Below are 12,361 nucleotides of genomic sequence, written 5' to 3'. Positions count from 1 at the left end.
CATTACAGATACTCAACAAATATTAGATGAAATTGAATTATGTCCTTCATTTCTTTCTTCTTCCCTATGCTAGCCATTACCACAGGCAAAAAGAGTTTGAATAATAACATCCCAGTAAAGTATTCACTGTTAGATAAAATGAAAAAAAGGTATCTACTCAGTTTGCAGAATCCAACTGGTTCTTTGGTGACTTACATTACTTGTCAAAAAAAAAAAAGAGAGAGAGAGAGAGAGTTAAGGAAATAGAAATAGTTTTTGAGGATTTATGGATATTTATGAAAAATGTAGCAACATTTAGAGCCATTATCCTATGTTGTTTTTTGGAATATAGAAGCATCTAGAGCAATCTTGTTCTCCTTGTGTGTTATTTTTTCATACGTTTGTTAGAAAAGGTGGTTCAGACTAGGAAAATCTGAAGACATATTTTTGGAAAGTCAATATTTAAATTTTTTAGCTATAGCTAATTAGGAATATTTTGAATTTTGTTTAGATGTTGGATGAATACGCAGAACATAACTATCTTAATTTCTGGTTTAGCAACAATATTTACTGATAATTTTTGCCAAAGCGTTCTCTGTGTAATCCTCCATTATAACAAGCCATCACTTGTTCAGACGAATAGGATATGGTGGAAAGTCTGGGTTGCCAAGTATTTGAAATAAACTCTATACAAAAAAGAATATTTTTATATGGAAGAAGAAATATGACCAAACCTGCATGAAATAATTGTTACATCATAAAGTTTGTGATAAAATCTTCCTTAATGAGGTGATAAATTTTAATTAGTTCACTGTTAATAAATAATTGATGCTTCTCGAGTACTTGAGAGGATTTGAAAATAGTTGGCTCCATGAGGGCATTCATTCTCTTTGCAAACTGGGCTTGCTCTGTTTGATCTTTTTTGGAAAATATTTGGTGCAAAGGAAAATTTCATAAGTTTTAATAAAGTTTTACTGTTTAGCCCATTCTATTCATTTCCAAAGGACCATATATATGCATTGATCCAAGCCTTAGGTGTTTTTACAAGGATGTTAGTTAAGGGCTAATAATAGAAACTATATGGGGTCAAGTGAGTGAAGAAAACTGTTACCCTATGCATGTAGCCTCTAAAACGACAAGGTGACTACATGAAGGACCAATTACATGGATTAAGAGCTGAGCTTTGGAACCACAGAGAGCTGGCTCCAGTCTCCACCACGTGCTGCAACCTTGGGCAAGTACCTAAAGCACTCTAAGCCTCAATTTATCCATCTGCGAAATTGGTCTGACACTCAGAGCATCAGCATCAATTGACAAAGCCTACAGAAGTGCTTAGAAGGGTCTCAGGATGGCTTCACTCATTCCCATCACCTAAATTCCATTATGTTGCTGGTGACAGCCAGAACCTCTGACCTCTGCTCTTACTGTCAGACTCCTGTATCTCATTCCTACTTACCATTGCCATGCGGGTATCACAAAAACACTGCAGATTTAACACGTCCAACCTGGAAGCTGATATTTTGTCCCTCAAAACCATGTTTATGGGCGCCTGGGTGGCTCAGTCGGTTAAGCATCTGCCTACAGCTCAGGTCATGATCCTGGAGTCCCAGATCAAGTACCTCATCAGGCTCCCTGCTCGGTGGGGAGTCTGCTTCTCCCTCTGACCCTCCCCCTCTCGTGCTCTTTTCACTCTCTCAAATAAATAAATAAAATCTTAAAAAAAAAAAACCCACAACAACTGTGTTTGCATTATCTATCCCATTTTTCCTATCCCAGTAAACGGCACTAGAGAACACTAATTGACTCAGACCAGAAATTTGAAATTCATTTTTGGTTTTTTATTTCCCCTTATCTTCCTCATTCAATTCATCAGCAAGACTTCCTAGTTTAGTGAAGTGGTTCACCCTACAGCTTTTTCAACATACACATTTGCTCCTTGGTAAGCTTGCCAGGCTAAATCTACAGTATTCTCTGTCACACAAGACTAAACTGTGAGGGCACATCCGTAGGGCTCCTGTTCCCTATGGCGTCTGGTTGCTTTCCATAAATGCGGAGTGTTGTTAATGGTAAGGAAGGGGAGAAGAGAGGTCACGTGGGAGTTCTTCCCTCCCTGCATTAAGCTGCCTCCATCCCTCCACCCAGGGTTACCATTCTACTCGAGAGTAGATGACTTTATGTAACTCTCCTTCCAGTGTCTGGTGACTACTCTGTCTCCTCATCCCTTCAAGCCTAACAGTAGAAACAGCCTGCTCCTAAATCCACAGCCTTGTAATAATACATTTGTAAACAAATCTTCTTCCTCCAGTCATCTAATTTTGAGAATGCATATGTTTCTGCTGAGACCCTCACTGATATAGATCCTAAACTTGGGCCTTCTTGGCGATTAACCACAGCAAAGCACCCATTTTACTCTAATGCGGTTAACTAACACCACACCTGCCATGTTGGTACATGAGGTACCATGGAACATGTCTCTTCTCAGAATTTTAATTGAAAGCCTGACATGACCCTTCTGTCCTTTGATTTCTCCTCAAACTGTCTCACACTTCTGCAATTTCTGCAGGATTTCTGCCTTGGAGAAGAAGGGTTGGGGTGGCGGGGAAGATACCATGTGTGCACATTTGGCTGCTTGATTCTCTTATTTTTACCTCCTTCTCCAGTTCATAATCCACTGGGAGCAAAAGGGGAAATGTTCTCCACTGCCTCATGCATTCTAGTTGTGACTTTTTTTTTCAAAGATTTATTTATTTATTTTGGTGGGGAGGGGCAGAGGGAGAGGGAGAGAGAATCTTAAACGGACTCTGCACTCTGAGCACAGAGCCTGACTTGGGGCTCGATCTCATGACCCTGAGATGGTGATCTGAGCTGACATCAAGTCGGAGGCTCAACTGACAGTGCCACTCAGGCACCCCAGTTGTGATTCCTTTTTAAGGTCCTCCACATTGAGAAGACCTTTCCCCCTCCAATTGTCTGGAATTATAGTAGCTGAATTTTGCTGAGAAACATGATTTATAGGAGAGAGGAATAAATAAACATGCATTTAATATTTTTAAGATTTCATCACTGATTACATATAGGACAGCCTTTGAGGCTGTACTTAGACCACACTGATCTTCTTTTTAAGTATATAAAACTATGTCCTACCTCAGGACCTTTGTATGTGCTGTTCCTTCTACCTAGAGCAATTAATTTCTTTCACTTTTTGCATGGCTAAACTATTCTTTTACTAGATCTCATTTAAAAAAAATCACTCTTTCCTAACCTTCCTCCCACAACCTTGTCCCCTAAAAGTCTTCCCTAGACTGTTCTTTGGATTGTTCTTACCATCCTTGACATTGTTTTACTCACTTCCCAAGTTTATTTTATTTATAGTGTTCACTAGAAAGATGACTTTATAATGTCAACTATAATATAAATCTTTATATACCACTGTATTCCTGGTTTCTAGCATTGTGTCTGGTATAAAGCAAAACCATAATGATAGCCATAGAATAAGAGACTGAATATAATACAATGCCTTGTAGGGTATCAGTGCTCAATAAGTGTATATTAGCATTGTTATGAAATCTCACTGCTAATCAGCATGTGATAAATTTAAGAAGATTTACTTAGTGGGGGTGCCTGGGTGGCTCAGTTGTTAAATATCTGCCTTCGGCTCAGGTCATGATCCTGGGGTCCCGGGATTGAGCCCTGCATCAGGCTCCCTGCTCAGTGGGAAGCCTGCTTCTCCCTCTTCCACTCCCCCTGCTTGTGTTCCCTCTCTCGCTGTGTCTCTCTCTGTCAAATAAATAAATAAATAAAATCTTAAAAAAAAAAAAAAGATTTACTTAGTAGAATTAGACTTTTTATTAGATCTCACATACTTATTTTAGAGGTCCTCTTGGCAGAGCTGTATTAAGAACCTTATTTATCTACATAACATGGCATCTTTCAGGGGAAGCCTGTGGAAGGGAAGGTCTTCCCTTGAAGAGATTTGTGGGTTTGGTTTTTGTCTAATGAAGTGAACTCTGCTAAGGTTCACAGAAGACCCACAGAGTTGTAAATGGAATTAGATAAGCAGAAAAATCAACTGCTTGAACTAAAAGAGACAGAGAGAAACCAAAATAAAGGTGTCTTTGGACTCCCAAATCTACTGGCAGGAAACGACTTAGCTGCAAATATGGGCTAGCTTTCATGAAAAAAGCAAGGAAGATCCATGGAGTGGGACCAGGTGTCCAGAGGACAAAGCTGAGAGCCATGGAGAATCATTCCAACCTTTAGACTTAATTAAGCAACTGCCAACATTTGCTTGTTTGGCTTTCGCGATTGCTGTGGAGTCAGGATCCTGGCCTCCTATTAGCACATTTTTGTAGTTCCCTCTTACACTGTACCAGGGTTGAACTGTGTGACCCATAGCGTACAGCAGAAGTGCTGCTATGTCTTTTCCAAGGCTAGGTTATAAAGGACTGAAGCTTCCACCTTGAGTTCTCTCTCTTTCTTTCTTTCTTTCATTCCCTTGAGTTCTCTCTCTTTCTTTTTTTCTTTCATTCCCTTGAGTTCTCTCTCTTTCTTTCTTTCATTTCCTCAACATTCATCTTCTCAAAATGTGTTGGTATTTGTCTATGATATCCTTTCAGAACATCTGGATGAGTATTATTAATAGGGTTGTTATACATTATGTTGGGCATGGGGTAGTCCTGGGTTATGCCTGTTGTCCTAGAATAATTGTTTCCTCTTTGCCTACCAAAATGTCCTGGATTGGATGATAAATTATACGATCATAATTATTATTAACATCTTTAGCATCCTACACATTCAGCCATATGTCTGTTTACACTTTGTTAAGTGTTCCATTGTGTGGTATGAGTATACCATTATGTGGTATGTGTGCATGTGTGTGTGTGTGTGTGTGTGTGTGTACATGAGAGAGAGAGAGAGAGAAATAGAGATAAAGAAAACTGGGCTTGCATCCACCAAACATTTTTCCTCCTTTTTTAATGTTCTTTATTATCTTCTCCACCTTCCTGGTCAAAAGTAACTAAGCAGAGTGAGGAAAGTCATATTCTATAAAAGGTGGCTGCTAAAGGTATAACTCCCATGTTTTTATTTGTCTCCTGGAGCCTTAACCTTCAGAGTAAGCATATCCAAGTCTTAGAAAAGCCCACTTTTGCATATAACATTTCAAGTGTATTTTTAATCAATTTTATTTCATTTCTGTTTTCTTTGATGCAGGATTTGAAATTTGAAGGGGAAGGACTCAATCAGTACATTCCTATGTCCTGTTTAAAGACTGACAAAACATTCAAGAAGTATGTTCCTTCACGGTAGATTCAAGGCATTTTCTTTTCTTTTGTTTATTTTGCTATCGATTAAATATGGGTCAATTATAGGGACCAGGCACCCCTAGTTTGATTCACCCTAAGGATCAGGTTTGTGGAAACTGTGACCTCCTTTCCTCTTGAAATTTGTCTGTGCCCTTTCATTCATATACGGCTGTTGGGGATGGGGCATTATAGTGAATGGTGGTATAGCTGGGAGCCATGTCTCATTTAACTCTCAGGAAGTACTTACATCCTTGAGCCGAGGTAGGATCTTCCAAGATCTGGGAGTGGCAGTTGCTTCTTCTCCATGTCAGAAGAGGAGATGCAGAAGTAGTAGGTGTAGGTTCAGAGGGACTTTCAAGTTGGATGGTTTCACTTTGAATCTTGGGTCCTCAAATAAGATAGTTGACATTCTCCAGCATCAGTTCATCAGTGAAGCAGAAATAAGAATACCTTGATGGATTATCATAAGGGTTAAATGAAATAATAGATATAACATATTTTAAAAGGGTGCCCTGAACATGCTAAGCATTCAGTAATAACTGTTCATACATATATCAGTGGTGCTCAACAGGGATCGATTTTGCCACAGGGGACATTTAGCAATGTCTGGAGACATTTTCTATTGTCGCAACTTGGACTAGGAAAGGGTCTGTTAATGGCATCTAGTGGGCAGCGGCCAGAGATCTTGCTAAACATTCTACAGTGCCCAGGCCAGCCTCCACAACAAAGGTTATGTCGTTCAAAATATCAATAGGGCAGAGGTTGAGAAATCCTGTTGTAGACATCAGTGCTGTTCGTTCATTGTCATTTTACTTAATTTCTAATCTGACTAGCAGAGAAAATAAGATATCAATTGGAGTGGGACCTATCTCTCTGTGAAGAGTATTCAGTGCCCCAGAGAACAGGCCATGAGGGCAGGATTATATAATGCTGAGGTGTCAGTCAACACTCAGTGTAGTAGCCCTGATCACTGTACTTCTAGGGCTAGGACTTCAGACCAGGAAAATGGCCAGGGAGGTAGACGAGACATTATATGCAAGAAACTTAATTATAGGCTAACTTATAATAGTGAGACTTGGAATTAACCTAAATACCCAACAATAAGAGATTATGCTGTAGAAAAAAACCTTAATCTCATGGAAAATGCCTATAATGTACAAAGTGCATTATATGGGTGACAAAATAACATTTACATCATTGACCTTATTTTGAAAGGAGAAAAAAAGATGTATTTAGCTACGTAGCTATGATGAATAGACCTCAGTATTTTATCAGTGTTTATCTCTGAGTTGTGGACTAATGGATGACTTTTGGGGGGCTTTTTATATAATCAAATTTTGTATAATGTGCAAACGTAAACATATATTTATATAATCACAAAATTATTAAGTGCTGGATATGAGGTGAAAAAAAAAAGACTAGTAATAGGACCTAATTCAAAATGAGCTCATATCTGGTCTGGTCTGGCTCCTGGTCCAGGGTATGACTGCTCCAAGGGGACACAAATCTCTAGACTTAACTCTAGGTACCTAATATCATGTTAAAGCTGTGTATTAACCTTTTGATGTGCATGTTCCATTTTAACTAAGGAAGTTATTTTTAGAAAACCTTTAATTATAAAGAACTGGGATTGCAACTAAGGATCTTTTTTTTTTCCTTTAGCATGATAATCATGAATTCAGCATCTGATTATTTAGATTAAGTTTTTAGGGTATTTCATGAGTTCCTTACAATGCTTACCAAGAGACCAAAGAAAGAAACTGAGGAAACCATTTCACTCTGGTTAACATAACATGTTTGATGTTTACTAATGAAATCTGTTTACCTTCATAACTGTATAATAGGGCCATTAAAGACAATAGATACAGTAGTTTAAAAGTAATAAAATTTACAACAAAGTGTATTTAATTTGAAATTGAATTGCCAGCAAATGGGTGTCCTAATGAACACTTGTGTCAATGTAGCTCTAACCAAATTAAGGGAAATCATTTCTATCACAAGAAACTAAATCAGCTGCGAGATCCAAAAAGGCCATTCCTCTGGTGGGGGTACAGTCATTGTCACAGATGGCCCTACTGATGGAATTAAGCTTAAGTCAGAAGAAGTGAAATACAAGATCCTTCTTAATTCAAATGAATATGGGAAAGTAGGCAAATGTTGTTAGGATGCGTGAAGCTTAAAATAAATAAATAAATAGTAAAAAAGAAGCTCAAATAAAGTCAGCAAATGTTAATAGAAGAAAAAAAAAAAAGCCTGGGGAACATTTTGAGCGTAGAAATAGATCTTGATCTCTGACCATTGCATCAAAAAAAGAAAAGAAAAAGTTTATGTCGTATCAGCTATTCATCTATTTAAATGATTTCCCCATTCCAGAGTCTCTTTATCAATTTATAGGATGGAAGGGGCTGGGGGTAGAAAATGAAGTGGTGAAAAGTCTTACCAAATATGTGATCTTCTGGTAATTTCTGAAACAAGCCACATTTTAATTGTTGGGAGATCAGTACTGAATATTGTGAGTCTTGTATTTTGTAGGATCCCATTTCAAAAGCTACTCATCTCCCCAACTTTAATCAATGGTGGCAATGTGGTATTTATCTAGTTCTCAGCTAATCTGACACAATGTTTAAGGAAAACATCAAATTGTATTGTGTTTCCAAAGGCAAACCTTTTCATTATGCCCACTGTTGATTTCTGTTCCTTTTATCTCCCCTCTTCTTGTAACTGCTGCAGAGCGCCAAGTCAACCATTAATTGCAGACCTAAATGTCTGTAAAGAAGACAGCGCAGCCAAGCTCTGCAGCCTCCCAGAAGTAACTCATGAATCAAAGGGAGCAGCAGGACCTTGCTGGAAGGTGAGGTTCTCATGATGAACTTTTTCTCTGCTGCAAAATGCCAAGTGATGAGATCAGTTGTTATTGACTCCACTTCCTGTTGTGCTTTTCCTCCCGTGGGACACTTTAGAGAAACAGAATTTCAGCAGGTCTCAGTTAATATTTTTGAGAAGTCTTTGCTAAAATAGAATGGCTAAAATTCTCAGTTGTGAAGCCATTGGAATTCCTCATGTCCACGGTGTCCATGGTGCCAGGCTGGGTTCTCACTAGACAGTGAGGCAGGGCTGCCATCATGCAAATGTGACAAGGTTTGAGATTTGATGGATCTTCTGTCTTCTTTCCCTCCTCATCTGACACGCGCTTTGAGGAAGGTTGTAAATGCAAGAGAGATTGTGGTATAATTCCTCAGACTGGCATTTCTGCCCCCTAGTCACCATTCGATTATCTTCCAAATTGCTGTGTTTCAGAGAGATAAAGATTTTTTATGGCTTGCTGACTTGAAACAACCACAAGAGCCAGCGAAGAGATGGCTAAGCGGCCATGCATAGTAATTCCATTGGTAAATGACAAAATCTTTGTTTGTATGACATTTCCAAAATTACTACAGAAGATGAATCTAAAATACAAAATGTCACATTTGGCATGCAAAACTATCACAATGTATTTCAGTATAAAATTCATAGAGGCATTTAATTTAGAATGTGTTTAATAACTCGGTCTGCCTGCATCAGTAATCCTGCCTTGAGGTTTAAAGAGATTGTTTTATTTATTCACTTGGTGTTAATTTTTCAAGTATTTTTGGAAACCAAAATATTAAGGTTAAGTCTTTTTTGTTAATTAAGATTTTCTAATTAAACCAAAAATAATTGTTGTTCTGATTAGCTTTTTAGTATGACTTACATGAAAAAACAAAAGAAGTTCAGCAACTTTCGCTGTTTGTTTAACTATGATTTGATTCCAGAAGCATACTATCTATATGGAAATATATATTATCGCTCATGAAATAAAAGTCAAGGCAGGATTAATAAGTACTTACTGTTGGCTGCAGATTAATGGATAGTGCTACCAGCTCTGGTAGCCAAGAGAGTAACCTGCTTCTAGAAACGACATTATTTTTTGCTTTAAGCACAATGTAATAGAGAATTCTTTGAAGTCAAATTATTCTGAAGACTATTTGCGACTTGTGAGTATAGAAAACATGACTTAATGACATTTGAGTTATTAATAATCCCAGTTTTTTGTTTAATCTGAAACAAGTCCATTAAAAATCTTATCAGTTTGTATAAACTTTCCAGCACTTACTAAAAATGAAAATGGCCTATTTCTGTCAGCTGAAGGTAAGCAATGAAATTCAGATGTCCCATAAAATATGCCTGAATCATGTTCTTGCTACATACAATTTACGCTAAGTTATAAGTTAAAGCGCATACCAATGCTACCCCCTCCTTTATTTTTTTATTCTCATTTGAAGCTGATGGGGCAAGTGGACCTCATGTTGAAACTGAATAAAACTATCTACTGGGTGAGATGTTAGTCTGACCTACTTTGTACTTGCCTCCTCCACGTGGTCTACGGGCCAAGGGCAGGCTGCCTAAGATGTACCGCAATGGCACAGTGATTATTTTGAATTGAAGCTGCTTGAGAAACAGCCAGTGCAAGACCACTCAGAACCTCCCCTGTCCCCCTGAACACAGGAAATCAGTCTCCCATATGGAAGGTACCCTCCCTGTACTAAGAAGTGAAAAGACGTTATCACCAGAGATTGGAACTTTTAAGAGGAGAAAGCTGTAGAAACCTTGTTATTTTTACTAATCTACTACCTCACCCAAATTTTGCTTAGAATTCCTTCCTCATTAAAACTCTCAAAACACCTGTTTTCTTTACCCTGTCAATTTCTCACAAGTGTATTGTCTCTCTTCCTAAAAGGTGGAAAAACTGCTTGCCTTGGTCATTTCTGTAGGTTTCCCTTTCATTACTGGGCCTCCCTGGGTAGTAATAAAACTTTGACTTCTTTCTCCTGTTAATCTGTTTCATGTAAATTTAATTTGTAGTCCAGCAAAGACCATGAAGGGTAGAGAAAAAAATGTTTCCTCTCCTACAGTGTCATATGGTCTGTGATTAGTGTCAGAGGTAAGGGCTTTTACCTTTCAAACTCTGAGTTTGAAGCTCACTGCCCATGTTCACCCATCCCAGATACCTTGAAGAAGCATGATGTGTGGTTTTAAAAAGTGTTGGTTTCCTGTTAATTCTATCTTATTATAATAGATGAATGGTTTCTGATGTCACAGATCATTAACATACCATGCTTAAAAATTGGCTAAACTTTCCCTGGCATAATTGGTAGCCTTGCCTTTTGACCTCCTAATTATATATCATGTGTCCTCCTCTGTTATCTTTGCTAATACCTGACAATTACAAGTTGAGTGAAAATAATTGTCTATTTCCCCCCCACCCCCGAGAAGCGCATTGTGGCTAATTGCGTGGTTTTACCCAGTTTCTGTGTATTTCAAAGACCTGTCTTGTCTTTAGGTTGAGCAGGGTCAGGCGCCTCAGCATCTTCAAATACAGATGAAATGCATAAGGGGCCTCAAGAACAAGGCTCCCCAAGGCTCTTACCTCCTCAGAGTGTCCTTGCTTGGTCGACCAGGTGGCTGTGCCTTGCAGTGGAGGCAAACGGAGCAGCTGAAGACCAGAACACATCCAGTGAGGCATGATGGAAACTTTTATGATGTAGGGCTGTATTTCCATGAAAGCCTTTATGTGGTAAGCTGGTCTTTCTGCACACATAACACTTTTTTAAGTAGCTTCCCCATGCTTCCTATCTGTCCATTTTTTCATCCCTATTGATGTAGCTTTAGGTATTCAACTTTGGGTAGTAAACAGGAAGGATTTCATTCATTCATTCAATCATTCATTCATTCAGCAAATACCTAGTGAGTGCCTACTCTGCACCAAGCATGTGTTGTGGGCCATAAATGGATACTCTAAATCCAGTGTAAAATGAAAATGCTATCTTTACGTATCAAGACCATATAATGTGGATGCTTGGTCTATATAGTTCTTCATCTTTTTAGGATTTTTGTGCTGAGCGATTGAGGATGTGTGTTATTTGGTGTGTAGTACATGCATACGTGTGTAGGTAGCCCGGGACGCTGATTTTAGGTGAGAACCAAGCTTTAGGACAGAAGAGAAATTGGAAGGATTGTTCAGAAAATGTATTATGGATATAGGGGGATGTGTTTACCATGCAAAGGGATTGCAGAGAAGATGGTACTGAGTAAGACAGGAAGAGGTGGGTAAGATTAAAGAGTGACTCTGCATGCAGGGTTGAGAAGCAGATCATCAAGTTACCTTTGGAAGCAGAGAGGGAAGGCTCAGCTTCCTCTGGGTCATGTTCCAGGAAACTCCAGCCCAAGAAAAAGAAAGGAGGTTGGGTTAGTCCCAGGACCCTTACCGCATGCTGACACATTGGACGTTGGGCATGAGCACTGACTGTTCACAAATATAGAATTGCCTTGTATACTATTAATTTGAATGCGTAAAACAAACATCTTGAGAGTCAATATAGGTATCACAGAGTGATATTTAAGAAAAAAACCTAATTTCTCTCTAAAATATATAGAAGTGCTCTCTTTCCCCACTTCTCCTTAGGTTTTGTGCTAAAAGGTATCTTTTTAATTAATTTTAGCATGTGGTATTTCATTAAGGGTTGTAATGTATTATTCACATGAATATACTCTTCAGATGATGGATTGTATTTATCCTGACCAACTGAAAAAATTAAAATGGGATGTGAAACCATAAAAAAATGAGCCATTCTGTACAGAGATCTATGAACTACAAACCTAGGAGGCCATCATTTACTTGTAGGGTCCAAGAAGAAAATTACCAACCTCCATTTTTTTTGCCACCTTTACTTGTTAGATATCTATGCTTCTTGAGGACAGTGTTTTTGTTGTTGTTGTTTTGTTGGTTGGTTTTTGTTTTTGTTTTATTAATGAGCAACCACTCTGTAGTGAATTTTAAGAAATAGAAAAGATCTAGACTTCATAAAATGCACACCAGTGAATAATAAAGAGCAGAGGGTCAGATGACCTCTCTGTTTGAAAGTTGGCAGGGGTGAAAACCAAAAAGCAAAGCCCTCCTACTATTGTGAGCCATGTACTAACCAGACATTCAGTGAAGGTCACAGCTTAATCCTAAAATGTATCCATGGTCCACTTCTATATGGTTTGGAGAATTGGTAGTG

This window comes from Zalophus californianus, chromosome 7 (genome assembly GCF_009762305.2).
Source record: "Zalophus californianus isolate mZalCal1 chromosome 7, mZalCal1.pri.v2, whole genome shotgun sequence".
NCBI lineage: Eukaryota > Metazoa > Chordata > Mammalia > Carnivora > Otariidae > Zalophus > Zalophus californianus.
The sequence above is the reverse complement of the archived record's forward strand: the minus strand, read 5'-3'. Positions refer to the sequence as shown.